Below are 16,328 nucleotides of genomic sequence, written 5' to 3'. Positions count from 1 at the left end.
GACCTTTTCTGTACCTGCTAGACTTCATCCACCCTGGAGTAGGAGCCAACATCAAGCCAATCCCCAGAGACCATTTCTCCATCTCCTGTGATGACTTTCAAATGTAGATTCGGAGGATCTATGAGCAAGAAGGAATGTGTCACGTGCCCCAGCCTGGCTCACCAAGGAAAAATGGCAAAGACCTTCCTTGACTATGGCAAAGGGATCCAGGAGAAGGTGTTATCATACTTTCATAATTAAGAAAAAAAAAAGCGATCTAAGAGGAAGATGTGTGCAGGGTTAAGCTGCTTTGTAAGCCATCTGTTGACTCACACCCACACACTGGGAACTCTTTGGAGACAATTCCTACCAGGTGTTTTCTTTGATGAAACATTCCTGGTCAACGAGTAACCAAGGTGTCACAATATTCTGACAGCTACCGCTAGGCGCTGGTTTTAGGTCTGAGATTCCATAAGGCAATCTCCAATAGCCATTTGACTTTTTTTTTTAAGACAAGTTCCCCAAGTCTTGAAAATGAAAAATTAAGTGGTGGAGCTTTAGAATTCAGAGAATTAAGCCAGTTTGCCCAAAGCTGGGACCGGAAATGGGGAGGAAAAATGGTAGAACTGGGCGGGGCAAGCGCTGCAGGCTCTTTACTTTTGGAAACTGCAGATTCCCAGCTCCAGCGCTCTGGGCACCCTGGGTAAACAGCCTTATCGGCCACCCACACTACTTCAGTGAGTAAAAGGGCTTAGGAATGTAAATCACAGTGGAGTGAAGTGTGATCCTAATTTGCACTTAATCAAAGCCAATTAGAGAGACATTATTTATACAAAGCCCATGCATCTCAATTATGCCGAGCACAGCCCACCACAGTTTTGAGTCCAGACCTTAATTCTGCTTAATTACAGAAGTAAACATTTTCACTGAGTCAATCCCCTAGTCTAGTCTAGAGCCTATGGGAAAACTGAATCAAACACACAGAGTTCCGCACTTTAGGGCCAAGAAAGTGTAACTGACACCTGTTGGAAATCAGCAGAAAACAAAGACAAGTATTCAGACCTGGGGGCTCCTTTGGGCCTGACTAAGTAACTGGGTCCTCTCCTCTAACACACACGTGTTAGCACCTACCTTGCCAGGCACCAAAGAGCGTAATAGCGTCTCTTCTGTTTCTGCACTTCAGCAAGATAAACCATGACCCAGGAGGATGGGAAAGCAAAGGACCCCAGTTCAACGCTTAGGTGATACTTTTTTCTTTTCTCTGGTTCATGTGGTCCCTGGTCTGATAGTGGAGGCAGATTCGGGGCAGCTGGCTGAGTCACCAGGGGGCAGAAAAGGCTCCGAGGTCAGAGCCGGCAGGAGGTCATGAGAGAGCAGCTTTGTCTGAGTAGAGACTGAGGACAAGAATTTGAGGCAACAAGGCTTCCAGAAGCCCACAAATGAGATGACGCAGAGAGGGCCCTGGTGACAACTCCTTGGGAACATCGCTCACCCATCCATTCTACAAGCAGGTGCTGGGGGAATGTCTGCTGCCCTTTCTGAGCTCACTGTGCTGTCCCCTGTCCTGCCTGGGCAAATTCCCTCGCTTTATGGTGAGTAGGAGTGAGGGGGCTCTCCCAGCAGATGCCCTGACAGTTCATTTGAGGGTTCCTCCTCTCCGTGTTTACAGCCATCTACCTGGCCTTATGGGAACAAATCAACGCCCAGGCAGGTTGAAAAGGGTGCTCAGGGCTGGTGCACTGGGATGACCCTGAGGGATGGGATGGGGAGGGAGGTGGGAGGGGGGTTCAGGATGGGGAACACATGTACACCCATGGCTGATTCATGTCAATGTATGGCAAAAACCACTACAATATTGTAAAGTAATGAGCCTCCAATTAAAATAAATAAATAAATTTTTAAAAAGTCATTAGAGTTGAAGCCTAAACAGCATTCTCCAAAGCTCAGCTGGAGAAAGCAAAAAAGAAATGAAGCGAGAAAAGAAATTCGGCTGTGGACTTGATCACAGATTCCCAGAAGCCCCGAGGCAGCAAGGTCAACTCATAACACCAAATACGATGAAAGCTGCCCAGGTGAGGGAGTTCAAATTCTAACCTGAACTGTAGTTCTCAAGTTCTCACCAGAAAATCAACTTATTTTTTTAAATCTCATTTTGGTACACATCCCCCTCTAAATTCACTTGGCCATTCTTTTGTCAGCTCTGCCTCCTGCCAAATACGGACAGACAAGGAGAGTGAAATAAATAGAGAATACCTGGCATGAAGTGGGTGCTTAAGAAGAATCTGGTGGATCAACTGTAGGAGCCAATTAGATTCATGGGTACTTTTCCAACACAAATGGTCCCCTTAGCCTTAAAAAATAAATGAAATGATAAAATCTCTGAAGGGACTGGGCAGCATCACTGAACATCCCAGTGGCCCAACTGCTTTCACCACATAAAGGAGCAAAGCAAAGTGGGATAACCATCACAACTTCTAGTGTTAAAACATCACAACATCATAGTATTATGCAGATATAAGAAGTCACGAGTGGCTTTAAAGAGGGAAAAATAACAGTCAAATATACGTATATAAAACTTACCTCAATAAGAATGTTTTAAAAATTCACATTTTAGGTAGATAAAGGGATAACACAATTTGTCTGATTCATTAAACCAGGAAAAGAACCCAAAATAATAGTGTTAAATTCTTCTCAAACTGAAGTATAGCAACTTTGGGAAGGGTTTGGTCAATAGCACTCTGTGTTCACAGACTTCCTTCTTTTTCATTCGATCCAGCTCTTCTATTTTATTAACAGGGACCAATCCAAACACAACTTTCTGTAACTTAAACATTTAACATGTCTTTGGAGCCTTCATAGGTCAAACAAGGGAATTTTCCCTTGCTGACACAGGAAGTCACATCTAAGAGTAAACCAACTCTAGTTCCCCAAAGACTTCTGCCTTTCAGCACAACCTCAATGAACTGGGTTCTCTGTCTCTGCATATTAACCAAATGCCCTGTCCACTTTCCCCAACCATCCAATGCTCAGAAGTTACCAGTCTAGACATCTGAGGAGAACCTCTCACTAAAGACAAAGTCCACCCTTCCTTTGTCAGCTTCCAACTAGGAAGCTTAGTAAAGACTTCACATCGATAAGATATTCCCAAAGAAGCAGTAAAAGAAATTTCAGATTTATGAGGTTTGCTTTTTCCTAGAGACACATTTTATTTCAAACCTGAGACCCATTAAGGAGAAAAATAACAAAAGCATGTATGAATGTGTTCACTAAGAAACCAACCCAAATGATTCCTTTACAGTTTAAAAAGCTCATATATTATCTCATTTTGATTGTATTAGACATTTACACAAATCTGAGAGACAGGGACACAGTAGATAACTGGTATCTATATGTTACAGTGAGTCAATGAGGTATTCTGAATCTAAATTCAGTGTTTCTTCCACTAGACACAACGGCCTAAATGGAAATAGTTGCTTAGGAAAATTTTCTTGAGCATCTATTAAGTGTGCAACCTTCTTGCAAAAAGGGAGTAACAGAAGAATGTGAAGATTTATCACGAAAAATTAGGAGAATTTTCTAATTAATAGAGAAGTGGAGAAAGTTATTCTAAGTGTGATGCAAACTCCCAAAACTATTAAAAATTACTGATAAATTTAAATACATAAAAGCTTAAAATATGGCAAAAGTGTCACAAATATGTTAAAAGATATTGACAAAATGGGAAAATATTTATAATAGATACACAAAATGCTAATTTGCTTAGTATGAAGAAAGTTTCTCCAAATCAATACAAATAAGACCAATCCCCAAAACCATAGAATAATGAGCAAAGAACATGAACAGAGAATAAAATATATATATAGAATGTAAATATGTGAAAAGATGTTCAAAGGCTAAGAGAAGTGCAAATTAAAATCACAGCAAAATATTACACTGAATCTCTCTGATTAGCAAAACTCAAAAAAATTGATAAAATGCTTTTTTTGAAAAGGTATAGAAAAGCAAGCACTCTCACACTGTTAGTGGGAATATAAGATAGTATAGCAACTGTGATGGAAAATGTGGCATTTAGAAAATAAAATTACAAATGCACCCACCTGAAAGTAATACAACACTGTATACCCATTATATTTCTTTTTTTTTTAAAGAAAGAACAAACAAACACCACCCCCACACAAAAAAACCCCAAATGCACATGCCCTATGACTTGAGAATTTTACTTCTAGGAACTAATTGTATAGCTACACTAATTGTATATCTACACAAATGCTCAAAAATATAAAAGGATATTTACTTTAGCCTTGTTTATAATGAAAAAAGGTTGAAAACCATTTATACATCCAACAATAGGTGTCCTAAGTAAATGATGATAAATTATTGCAATGGAAAATTATGCTGTCTCTAAAAAAGAATAAAGAAATTCAATAAATAATGAAAAAAGAAGAAGTATCTGAGATATATTGACATATGATAAAACCAAAGGACAAAAGAGTGTGCCTCGTAGGGTGTACCTTTGATATAAAGAAAACAGGATGTTTGTATGTGCACAGAATATCCCTGGGTTGACACACCAGAAACTGCTAATAGTGATTACCTCTGGGAGACACTAGAAGACAGCGAGGGGAGACTTTTCACTACATATCATTTTGTACTTAATTGTCTTTTGTAATTGCATGGTATATAATACCTATTCAAAAAGCTGAGATACCATGTGAATAAAGTAGGCCAATGAATTGAGACTTGCTGGAAAAAGCCTTTGACCTGTTAAAAGTCTAGAGATACCCATATGGCTCCATCTTTGCTGCCCAAATGAGCAGGCATGTGTGAGAAGAACTGGCAGAGCCCTCGGCACTGGTACTGCTCATGTAAACACTAATCCATTGTAAGAGTGTACTTGGAGGGGCCACATCTTACTAGGCACAATAAACACACACACACACACACACACACAAATAGTATCCATCTTTTCATCTGAATAGGGCTTCCCTGGTAGCTCAGTTGGTAAAGAACCTGCCTGCAATGCAGGAGACCCTGGTTTGATTTCTGGGTCTGTAAGATCCGCTGAACGGATAGTCTACCCACCCCAGTATCCTTGGGCTTCCCTTGTGGCTCAGCTGGTAAAGGACTCGCCTGTAACACAGGAGACCTGGGTTCAATCCCTGGGTTGGGAAGATCCCCTGGAGAAGGGAAAGGCTACCCACTCCAGTATTCTGGCCTGGAGAATTCCATGGACTCTATAGTCCATGGGCTCGCAGAGTCGGACACAGCTGAGCGACTTTCACTTTGGAAATCACTTTTTTCATCTGAATATACTCTTCCTTTCAAGTTATAAGAAGCTTTCATATCCATCATTTCACTAAATCTTTACAACTACATTCCAAGAAAGGTACTTTGTTATATGGGTCTGTACACTGAAGTTCAGATGCAAAATCTAAGTGGCAGATCTGTGACTCCAGCCTAGATTCCCTGATTCCAAATTACATGTTCTTTCTACCAGGTCAACTACCTCACACTCTCTTCCAAGGAGAAATCAGTGACTCCTCTATGCCCAAGCCGTGCCAATTAAAAGCTACAAAGTAATTATTCTGCTTACACAACTCCCTTGATCTCGTGGTATCCAGCAGCCTCCTGGACTTTCACAGACTGTAACTTGCCTTTCTCGGGGCATCTATGGTGTTCAAGGGTGGAGTAAGGAGTTTGGACTCTGAGATGCCTTACAAGTCTACTCTTCAATGAAATAGAGGATTTCTTGAGTTCTGCTGACAGTGGGGAGAGAATTATTCCAGGGATCAGCATTTAACTAAAAAAAGTACTCAAGAGTTCTGCAGTTAAGCTAAACAAAGAATTAACACAGAGACTGGGAGAGGGAGAAAGAGTTGAGTTCAGAGGAGGTTTAGCAAAACTCACACCATCTCAGACATCCAGCTGGTCTGAGCCAGCCAAGCCCAACATGGCTTGTGGTTACCTGGAGGGCTGTTCTTTTTAAAACTCAAGCAGAGAGATCAGAGACACCTCACCAAGGAGTTTCAATGGCTTGGCCCACTATTTTAAACATGGTTTGTGGTCTATACCAGGATGGACTGAATAACTTAGTATCCTGCAAGGGATTAAGATCGACTGTAACATACCCCAATGGCAGTGATGGGGGCAAGTGAGCAGACATTGGGCTCACATCAACATTAGACACACATTTTTGCTAAACATATCCTCTGCAAGGCTGCAGGGGAAAATCTGCAAAATACAAACAATGCCTAGCAAATCCTGTAGCCCCAACAGGCTAGGCAAAAGCTGTCATTCAAAAAGAATCCAAACAATAAGGAATGGAATGGAACTTCCCATCTGCTCACAAACCTGCCCACAAAGGGAATCACTGATTGAGGAAAAGAGAAGAAATAAGCAAGAGCTGCTATTCTGTTAAGAGTGGCCAGTTCTAGGGTTGCACCTTTTTAAAAAAACAACAGCTTTATTTAGATATAATATACCTATCATACATTTCACCCATTTAAAGGGTACAGTTCAACAGCTTTTAGTATAGTCATAGAATGGGTGAAAGTGAAAGTGAAGTTGCTCAGTCGTGTCCGACTCTTTGTGACCCCATGGACTGTAGCCTACCAGGCTTCTCCGTCCATGGGATTTTCCTGGCAAGGGTACTGGAGTGGGTTGCCATTTCTTTCTCCAGGGGATCTTCCCAACCCAGGAATTGAACCTGGGTCTCTCACATTGCAGGCAGATGCTTTACCCTCTGAGCCACCAGGGAAGCCCATAGAATGGGTAACCATTTATTTTAGAATTTTAATTATTTCCAAAAGAAATCCTGTACCTCTTAGCCATCACCTTCTAAACTTCTCATCTCCCAGTTCCAGGGAACCACTAATCTACTTTCTGTCTCTCTACATTGGCCTATTTTGGACATTTCATATAAATGGAATGAAACAACCTGTGGTCCTCTGTGACTGGCTTCTTTCAGTCACAAATGTTTCCAAGGTTCATTTATGTCACAGCAAGGGATGAGAACTCCATTCCTTTTTATGGTTGAATAATATCCCATTGTATGGACATCCTACATTATGTTTATCCATTGATTTGTTCAGGGTTGGGTTGTTACATCTTTCAGCTACTGTGAATAACGCATATAAGCATCTGTTTGAATCCCTGCTTTCAAGTCCTTTGGGTATATCCATTAATCAGTTGATAGCTGTTTCTATTTCTTGGCTATTAATGATTATTAATTATTACTTGAAATTAATGTTACCACGAACATTTTTGTACAGGTTTTCATTTCACTTCATTATCTTTCATTTCATTCTCTTTTACTCAGGTGTGAAATTGCTGGATCATATGAGAACTCTATGTTTAAAAATTTGTGTACCTGCCAGAGAGTCTGCCAGAGCAGCAGTACCATTTTACATTCCCAAAGGCAGTTCTAATTTCTCTACATCCTCATCAACATCTTTTAGATTATAGCCCTGCTAGTACATGCAGAGTGGTATCTCATTGTGGCTTTGAGTGGTGTTTCCCTGATGGTTAATAAAGTTGAGCATCTTTCCACATGATTATCGGCCATTAGTAAATCTTCTTTGGAGACGTGTCTATTCAGTTCCTTGCCCACTGTTTAAGTTTATTGTTGAGTTGTAATACTTATTTATATAGTATAGATAAAAGTTCCTTTTCAGATATATGATTTGCAAAATTTTTTTCCTATTCTGTGGGTTGTATTTTCACTTGTGATACTGTCCTTTGAAGCATAAAAGTTTTTAATTTTGATGATGTCAGCTTATCTACTTTTTGTTTCTGCTTTTGGTGCCATACCTAACAAACCATTGCCTAATCCAAGGTCACAAAGATTGATACCAATGTCATCTTCTCAGAGTTTTATAGCTTTAGTTTTATATTTAAATCTTTGATCCATTTAGAGTTAAGTTTTGTATATGATATAAGGTAGGGGTACAATTTTCATTCTTTTGCATGTGGGCTTTTAACTGTTTCATCATCATTTGTTGAAAAGACTATTCTTTCCCCAATTGTCTCTGCAATTTATTCTCTTATTGAGAATAAATTGACCATAAATGAGGGTCTATTTCTAGCCTCTCAATTCTATTCCACTGATCTATATGTCTATCTTTATGCCAGTACTACACTGTCTTAATTACTGTAACGTAGTAGTAAATTCCGAAATTGGATAGTTGATGCCTATAACTTTTGTTCTTCTTTTTTTTTCAAAACTGTTTTGACATTCCTCAAATTTATACATGAATTTTAGGACCAGCTTGTTGACTTCTGTAAAATCATTTGGGATTTTTATGGAGACTTAGTTGAATACACAGATCAATTTGGGGAGTACTATCACCTTAATGATATTGTCTTCCAATCAATAACATACAGTGTCTTTCCATTTATTTAGGTCTTCTGTAATTTCTTTTAATACTTTGTATTTTTAGAGTATAAAGTTTATACTTTTGTTATATTTATTCCTAAATATTTTAATCTTTTGATGCTATTATAAATGGAATTGCTTCTTAGTTTCATTTTCGATTTGCTTGCTACCACTGTAGAAACCCCTTCATGGATCACAGCCTTGTCATGGTGAAGGGGCTTGTATAACTCAATGAAGTGTGAGCCATGCTGTGCAGGGTCACCCAAGACAGACAGGTCATAGTGAAGAGTTCTGACAAAACTTGGTCCACTGGAGAAGGAAATGGCAACCCATTTCAATTCAGATGACCATTATATCTAGTACTGTAGGCAAGAATCCCTTAGAAGAAATGAAGTAGTGCTCATAGTCAACAAAAGTGTTTGAAATGCAGTACAATTTTTGAGATTGGGTGCAATCTCAAAAACAACAGAATGATCTCAGTTCATTTCCAAGGCAAACCATTCAACATCAAAGCAATCCAAGTCTACGCCCCAACCACTGATGCTGAAGAAGCTCAAGATGACCGGTTCTATGAAGACCTACAATACTTTCTAGAACTAACACCAAAAAAAGATGTCCTTTTCATCATAGGTGACTGGAATGCAAAAGTAAGAAGTCAGGAAATACCTGGAGTAACAGGCAAGTTTGGCTTTGGAGTATAAGATGAAGAAGGGCAAAAGCAAATCAAATCAGTCAATCCTAAAGGAAATCAACCCTGAATGTTAGCTAACTGGCTAACTGAGTTTTGTCGAGAGAACATCCTGGTCATAGCAAACACCCTTTTCTAACAACCCAAGAGATGACTCTACACATGGACATCACCAGATGGTCAATACTGAAATCAGACTGATTATGTTCTTTGCAACCAACGATGAAGAAGCTTTCTATACAGTCAGCAAAAACAAGACCTGGAGCTGACTGTGACTGAGATCATGAGCTTGTTATTGCAAAATTCAGGCTTTAACTGAAGAAAGGGAAAACCACTAGGATATTAGGTATGATTTAAATCAAATCCCTTATGATTATACAGTGGAAGTGACGAATAGATTCAAGGGACTAGACACTGTAGACAGAGTGTCTGAAGAACTATGGATGCAGGGTCACAACACTGTACAAGGGGCAGTGACCAAAACCATCCCCCCAAAAAGAAATGCAAGAAGGCAAAGTGGTTGTGGGGGCTTTACAAACAGCTGAGGAAAGAAGAGCAGCAAAGGCAAGGGAGAAAGGGAAAGATATACCCAACTGAATACAGAGTTCCAGGGAATAGCAATGAGAGATGAGGCCTCCTTAAATGAACAAAGCAAGAAAAAGAGGAAAACAATAGAACGGGAAAGACGAGAGATCTTTCAAGAAAACTGGAGATATCAAGGGAACATTGCATGTAAGGATGGGCACGATAAAGGAAAGAAATGGTAAGGACCTAACAGAAGCAGAAGAGATTAAGAAGAGGTGAAAAGAATGCAGAGAACTATACAAGAAAGGTCTTAACGACCCAGATAACCATGATGGTGTGGTCACTCACCTAGAACTGGACATCCTGGAGTGTGAAGTCAAGTGGCCCTGAGGAAGCATTATGATGAACAAAGCTAGTGGAGGTGATGGAATTCCAGTTGAGCTCTTTAAAATCCTAAAAGATGCTGCTGCTAAAGTGCTGCACTCAATATGTCAACAAATCTGGAAAACTCAGCAGTGGCCACAGCACTGAAAAGGACAGCTTGCATTCCAAGCCTAAAGAAGGGCAATGCTAAAGAATGCTCAAACTACTGTACGATTTGTACTCATTTCACATGCTACCAAGGTTACGCTCAAAAATCTTTCAAGCCAGGCTTCAACAATACGTGAACCAAGAACTTCCAGATGTACAAGCTGGGTTTCAAAGAGGCAGAGGAACCAGAGATCAAATTGCTAACAACCACTGGATCATAGAAAAAGCAAAGGAATTACATATACTTCTGCTTCACTGACTACACTAAAGCCTTTGTGTCGATCACAACAAATTGTGGAAAACTCTTAAAGAGATGGAAGTACTAGACCATCTTATCTGTCTCCTGAGAAACCTGTATGAAGGTCAAGAAGCAACAGTTAGAACCAGACATGGAACAACAAACTGGTTCAAAATTGGGAAAGGAGTATGTCAAGGCTGTATATTGTCACCCTGCTTATTTAACTTATATGTAGAGTACATCATGTGAAATGCCGGGCTGGATGAATCACAAGCTGAAATCAAGATTGCCGGGAAAAATATCAACAACCTCAGATATGCAGATGATCTCACTCTGATGGCAGGAAATGAAGAGCAATTAAAGAGCCTCTTGATGAAAGTGAAAGAGGAGAGTGAAAAAGCTGGCTTGAAACTCAACGTTCAAAAAACTAAGGTCATGGTGTCTGGTCCCATCACTTCATGGCAAATAGAAGAGGACAAAGTGAAAAATGGTGACATATTTTATTTTCTTGCACTCCAAAATCATTGTGGACAGTGACTGTAGCCATGAACTTAAAAGACACTTGCTCCTTGGAAGTAAAGTTATGACAAACTTAGATACAGTATGAAAAAGCAGAGACATCACTTTGCTGATAAAGGTCCATATAGTCAAAGCTGTGGGTTTTCCAGTAGTCATACACAGACGTGAGAGTTGGATCATAAAGAAGGCTGAGCACCAAAGAATTGATGCCTTTGACCTGTGGTGTTGGAGAAGACTCTTGAGAGTCCTTTTGTCTGCAAGGAGATCAAATCAGTCAATCCTAAAGGAAATCAACTCTGAATATTCATTGGAAGGACTGATGCTGAAGCTGAAACTCCAATACTTTGGCCAACTTGGATGCAAAGAGTTGACTCAGTGCAAAAGACCCTGATGCTGGGAAAGACTGAAGGCAAGAAGAGAAGTGGGCAGCAGAGAATGAGATGGTTAGAAAGCATCACTGACTCAACGGACATGAATTGGAGCAAACTCCAGGAGATAGTGGAGGACAGAGGAGCCTGGGGTGCCACAGGCCATGGGATCACAAAAAGTCGGACTTAAAGAGATTGAACAACAAAACTGCTCTAAAAAGTATCGGTTAAAAAATAAATTTAAAAAATTTATTTAAAGGATAAATACTGCATGATTTCACTTACACGAGATGCACAAAATAGTCAAACTGAGAAACAGCAGAATGTGATTACCAGGGGCTGGGAGTAAGGGGGAAATGGGTTGCTTCTGTTCAATGGGTAAAGAGTTATGGTTTTGCAAGATGGAAAGTTTCTGGAACTGTCATACAACAATATGCATAAAGTCAACACTATTGTACTATACATTTAAAAATAGCTGAATTGAAGGGGGGGAAATTGGATGAAGGTTTTCAAAAGGTTAAACTTCCATTTATAAGATAAATACTAGAGATATAATGTACCCCATGATAAACATAATTAATGCTGCTGTATGTTAAATATGAAAGTTGTTAAGAGAGTAAATCCTAAGAGTTCTCATCACAAGGAAAAAAGAAATTTTCTTTTTCTTTTATTTTGTGTCTGTGTGAGATGATGAATATTTATTAAACTTATTGTGGGAATCATTTCACGATGTATATAAGTCAGATAATCAGGCTGTACATCTTAAACTTTTACAGTGCAATATGTTAATTATATCTCAATAAAACTGGAAGAAAAAAGGGTAAAACAATTTTTTAATGGTTAAAATGGCAAATTGTATGTTACACAGTTTTTAAACCACATACACAAAGTATCTAAATCAGGTAAAGAGAAAGCAAAAGAAAACTTTAAAATGTGGTGGCAGTAGGGGACTGGTGGCGGTGGTAGAAAAGGAGAGGGACAGACAGACACTACTATAAAATTCCTTCTTCCCATGTGGAATGAGTATACACCTTCAGGACAGAGTTCATGGCTCATTCATTTTTGTGTCTGAGTGGTCAAGAGAACCTTTAGTTAATAAAAGTACTGAATGAATGAATGAATGAATAAATGCAGAAGAGGCAGGGATGGAAAAAAAATAAAGGTGTACAAGGTCATAGATGACTGGAGATAGTGACTCTTCGGTGAGTGACTTCGGCCTGAGTGACATCTACCAGTGAGTCACAACAGTTACTCTCCAGGCACAAAATGTAGGACATGATTATTAAATATTCAAGGGCGACATGATCTAGTTTTTTGGGGGGCCAGGGGGTGTCGGGTTTTCAGTGAGCTGTGAGCATACACAGAACTATATCGGACAGGTCTGTGGACACAGAGGAGATCAAAGCAAAAGAGAGCAGTGGTCATGTAACCCCTGTGGTCGTGTTTCAGGTCAAGCAGTCCTCCCTTCCTGGCTCTGCTCTGGAAAATTCCGTGTTTCACCTGCTTGCCTCCTTCCTCTTTGAATTCAGAATCAGACTGTAAGCCTGTGAGCAACCCAGGCTACTTGCCAAGGATAATACGCTTTGGCAACATGGCATTCATTCATTTATTCACTCACTTGCTCACTCACTCGCCCACCAACGGTTAAGATAATTTCTACTATGGTAGCTGTCGGTTAGGGCCCTTAATGTTTTTCAGGGACTGGTCAATCTCTCATTTAAGTTTCCAAAGAAATAAAAGCCTTGGCATTACTACTTATTCTCTTTGAAGTTACCAACCACTACGGAAATTTAAAAACTAACTTTCCTATCCTAGTAGACAGGAGACAAGAAGAAAAGAACCTTACTTTTGGAATTCTGGCTTTATAAAGAAAATAGGGAATGTCCCCATTTGAATGCATCTCTGGCTGGAGATAGTTAATCTCTGGCGATGGATGATGTGCGTGTGTGAGGACGCTGTTTATTCTAGACTTTCTGCAATTTACAAATTGAAACAAATAATGGTGGAGACATTTGCAACTATGGAAAAAAGGGTGTTTACAAAGTGGGAGAAAATAGACTAAATAGGCTTAGATGACAGAAAATTTCTAACACGGCATGGGACGGACTCCACAACAACAGAAGGTGCAAAGGATTATGAGTCATACTTGTTGTAGCAATTAGATCTTTTAAAAGATTTCCTAAGTATGTCAGTTTCAGAAAACTGCATCTACATGCAAGGTCATGTTAGTAAACCCTGGGGACACCGGACAGGAAAGTTTTCCTAGGCCTCTTGTTTCATCTCTCCAGCCTTAGATAGAGCTTCTCAGATACAGGTCTTAGTTTAGTTGTTAAATCATTCAAGCTCAAGGTGCTTCTCACACTTTCCTTTGGAAACTAATTCTCCTTTCCTAAATCGTTCCTTAAATGGCCTTGCTCACAGCAAGTTTTCCTGTGAGAAGCCTGCGAGAAAGATTGCCTTTAAAAATTCACACACCAGTCATTTTCTTTGTCCACCCAATGGGCTAAGGTCTCTCTGTCTCTTTCTGTTTGTCTCTCTCTCTTTTTAAAGCCATCTGTCTCCTCTGCCTATTGCACTGCTTCTATTTTTAGCACTGAATTTCATATCAAACTCCCCAAATGCTAGAGTAAAAATGAGGTCTAACTCTAAACCATAATCTCTAATTTGCTATCTTGGTTGTTACAGAAGTGTTCATATGAAAAACATCAAAGTGCTTATTAATGGTCAAAAAGGGTCTGCCTAACCAGAGACATTTTAATGACAGTAAGGACAAATTTCCCCCATGTAGAAGCTGACCCTGACTACATGGACTTTCATACAAATTTCATATCTTTATAAAAACAATAATCAAACAGCAATTCATTAGAGATGAGGAAGGGAAACAGTTTAGTATCCATACTGGTTTTCACAAGAAAAAAACACTTATCTTTTATGGGGTGGGAGGGAATAACTATTCTCCAGTTCAGTTAGCAAGAGAAGGTGTAAGTTCACAAGTGCTTATTACAAAAATATAGTTAAATATTTTTTAGGATAAAGGGAAGGAACATAGTCATTTGCTCTTTTTCACACAAAGCCCAAGACAGCAGTGCATACCCAAACACTGGGAAATAGAACACTTGATGGAAAAAAAAAAATGATGATTTTATGCAATGAGATCCTGAAGTTCATTTCTTTATCAAATGAGCTTGCTTCGCTAAGTTTGGGTATGTCTTGGCAATCCTTACTTAAAGTCAACATGAACTGAAGCCAAGAAAAGATTATAGAAACCAGGCCCACGGAAGCAGAAATTTGGTCTAGAATATTTTCCAAGGAAAATATTGATTGGACATTTTTCTTCCTTGTACAAGAGGGAAAAGAATAGATTACTGAATATTATGTATCAGGTCCTTGCTATGTTATATGCAATATCTCATTTAGTCCCCAAAATAGCCTAGTGAGATAACTAAGTTAAGTAGCTCTATGAGGTTATACAGCTAATTAAAAAAAAAAAAAAAAGTGGAGTGGAACCCTGGGCTGTCTGCCTCTAAAGACTAGATCCCTCTACAAGGTGATTTCTTTCTACCATATTCTACTGTGCTCTCTCTGTGCTAAGCTGATTCAGTCATGTCCGACTCTTTGCAATCCAATGGACTGGAGCCAGTCAGGCTCCTCTGTCCATGGGATTTCGCACTCACCCTTTCGTATTTTTAAAACCCGACAATAACTTACCATATAGCCTTCTCTTCCTTTTTGATTCAGATTTTTAAAAATGTTTTTAAAGATATAAAATATTGTGGATACAGATGAAGTCTCTGTGTATCTTATCCCAATCCCATGTCTCCTTCTAGCTCAGTATCACACTACTCTTACTCCTCTGCAATCTATTTTTTTCCTCAATATGTTTTATGTTTTTGGTCGAACCATGTAGCATGCGCATGAGGGATATTAATTCCCCAACTGGGGATCAAACCCATGCCCCCTGCATTGGAAGCACAGAGTCTTAACCACTGGACCACCAGGGAAGTCCCTCCTCAACATGCTTTTTAACACTTATCTATGTTGCTCCAGTTCATTCATTTTTACTCTATATAATGAACATACCATGATTTCTTAAAAAATCCATTCTTTTGCTCATCTGCAATGAACATTATTATGCGAGTCTTCTTTTACATAAGTCAGAACTTTACCTGGACTACATACCTAGGAATGGAACAGCAGGATCTTAGAAATGATAATGATAATAACTGGTACTTAAACAGTGCTTATTTTGCGCCAAACATTATTCTAAGTGGTTTATATATATTAAGTCATTTAATTTTCACGATAACCTTATAAAGATTGTTATCATCTCTATTTACAGTGATAGGGAAGTAGTCTGGAAGTAGTCTGATTCTAGAATCTATGCAACTTTACTAGATATCACGTAGTCTAATTATCACCTTCTAAAATGGTTATATCAATTCATACTTCCAGCATCTGTGTATGAATTTCAACATCCTTGCCAACACTTATGATCAGAGTTTTTAACTTACGTTATCCAAACATGACATACTAAATTTTTCCTATATGGATAACCATTTTTCCTTGCATAATTTATTGACCAATAAATAGTCCATCTTACAGCACTGATTTTTATGGTATCTCTATCATATTTCAAGTTGCCACACATACGTGGATTCCGTTCTACTGTTTGCCTCTGTAATGATGCCATTCTCCCTTAATTATTACAGTTTATAAATCTGGTAGGACAGAAATTAATATCTGGTAGGACAGAAATTAATTGAGAATCTAATGAAAATCATAATAGATCTGTTGGTCTCCAAAATTGTTCTTTCAGAATTTCAACCCTTTGGTTTTCCACGTGAAGTTCAAGATAACCTTGAAAATTTTTATGGAAAGAAATCTGTGCTGGATATTCTGATTGCTTCTTCAGATTCCCTTTCTACTCTTCACCTTGCTCTATTCCCATGAGGCTGTCCTCCAGAAAAACAGCATCAATTGGGTGGTCCCTTCATCCTGGACTCAGCCACTGAGAGTCAATGACAGGAGAAGAGCAAGAGGGAAAACAGGTCAGGGTATCTTCCCTCATTGGGTTTTTTGCCAGGGGTCACAATTACCACTGGCTGT

At 39.2% G+C, this 16,328-nt stretch overlaps 1 protein-coding gene and 1 non-coding gene across 18 annotated transcripts in view; both read right to left on the bottom strand.

Annotated features, from left to right (window-relative positions):
• BCAS3 (BCAS3 microtubule associated cell migration factor) overlaps nt 1-16,328 on the bottom strand; it is a 611,473-nt gene that overhangs the window by 102,766 nt on the left and 492,379 nt on the right. The window lies entirely within an intron of this gene.
• On the bottom strand, nt 15,151-15,223 carry TRNAG-UCC (transfer RNA glycine (anticodon UCC)). Its single transcript has one exon. It is a non-coding gene; the product is annotated as a tRNA-Gly (tRNA).

This window comes from Giraffa tippelskirchi, chromosome 3, assembly GCF_054371585.1.
Source record: "Giraffa tippelskirchi isolate mGirTip1 chromosome 3, T2T-mGirTip1v1.2.pri, whole genome shotgun sequence".
In the NCBI taxonomy this organism is placed as follows: Eukaryota; Metazoa; Chordata; class Mammalia; order Artiodactyla; family Giraffidae; genus Giraffa; species Giraffa tippelskirchi.
This window is presented reverse-complemented; position numbering and strand designations above follow the sequence as displayed.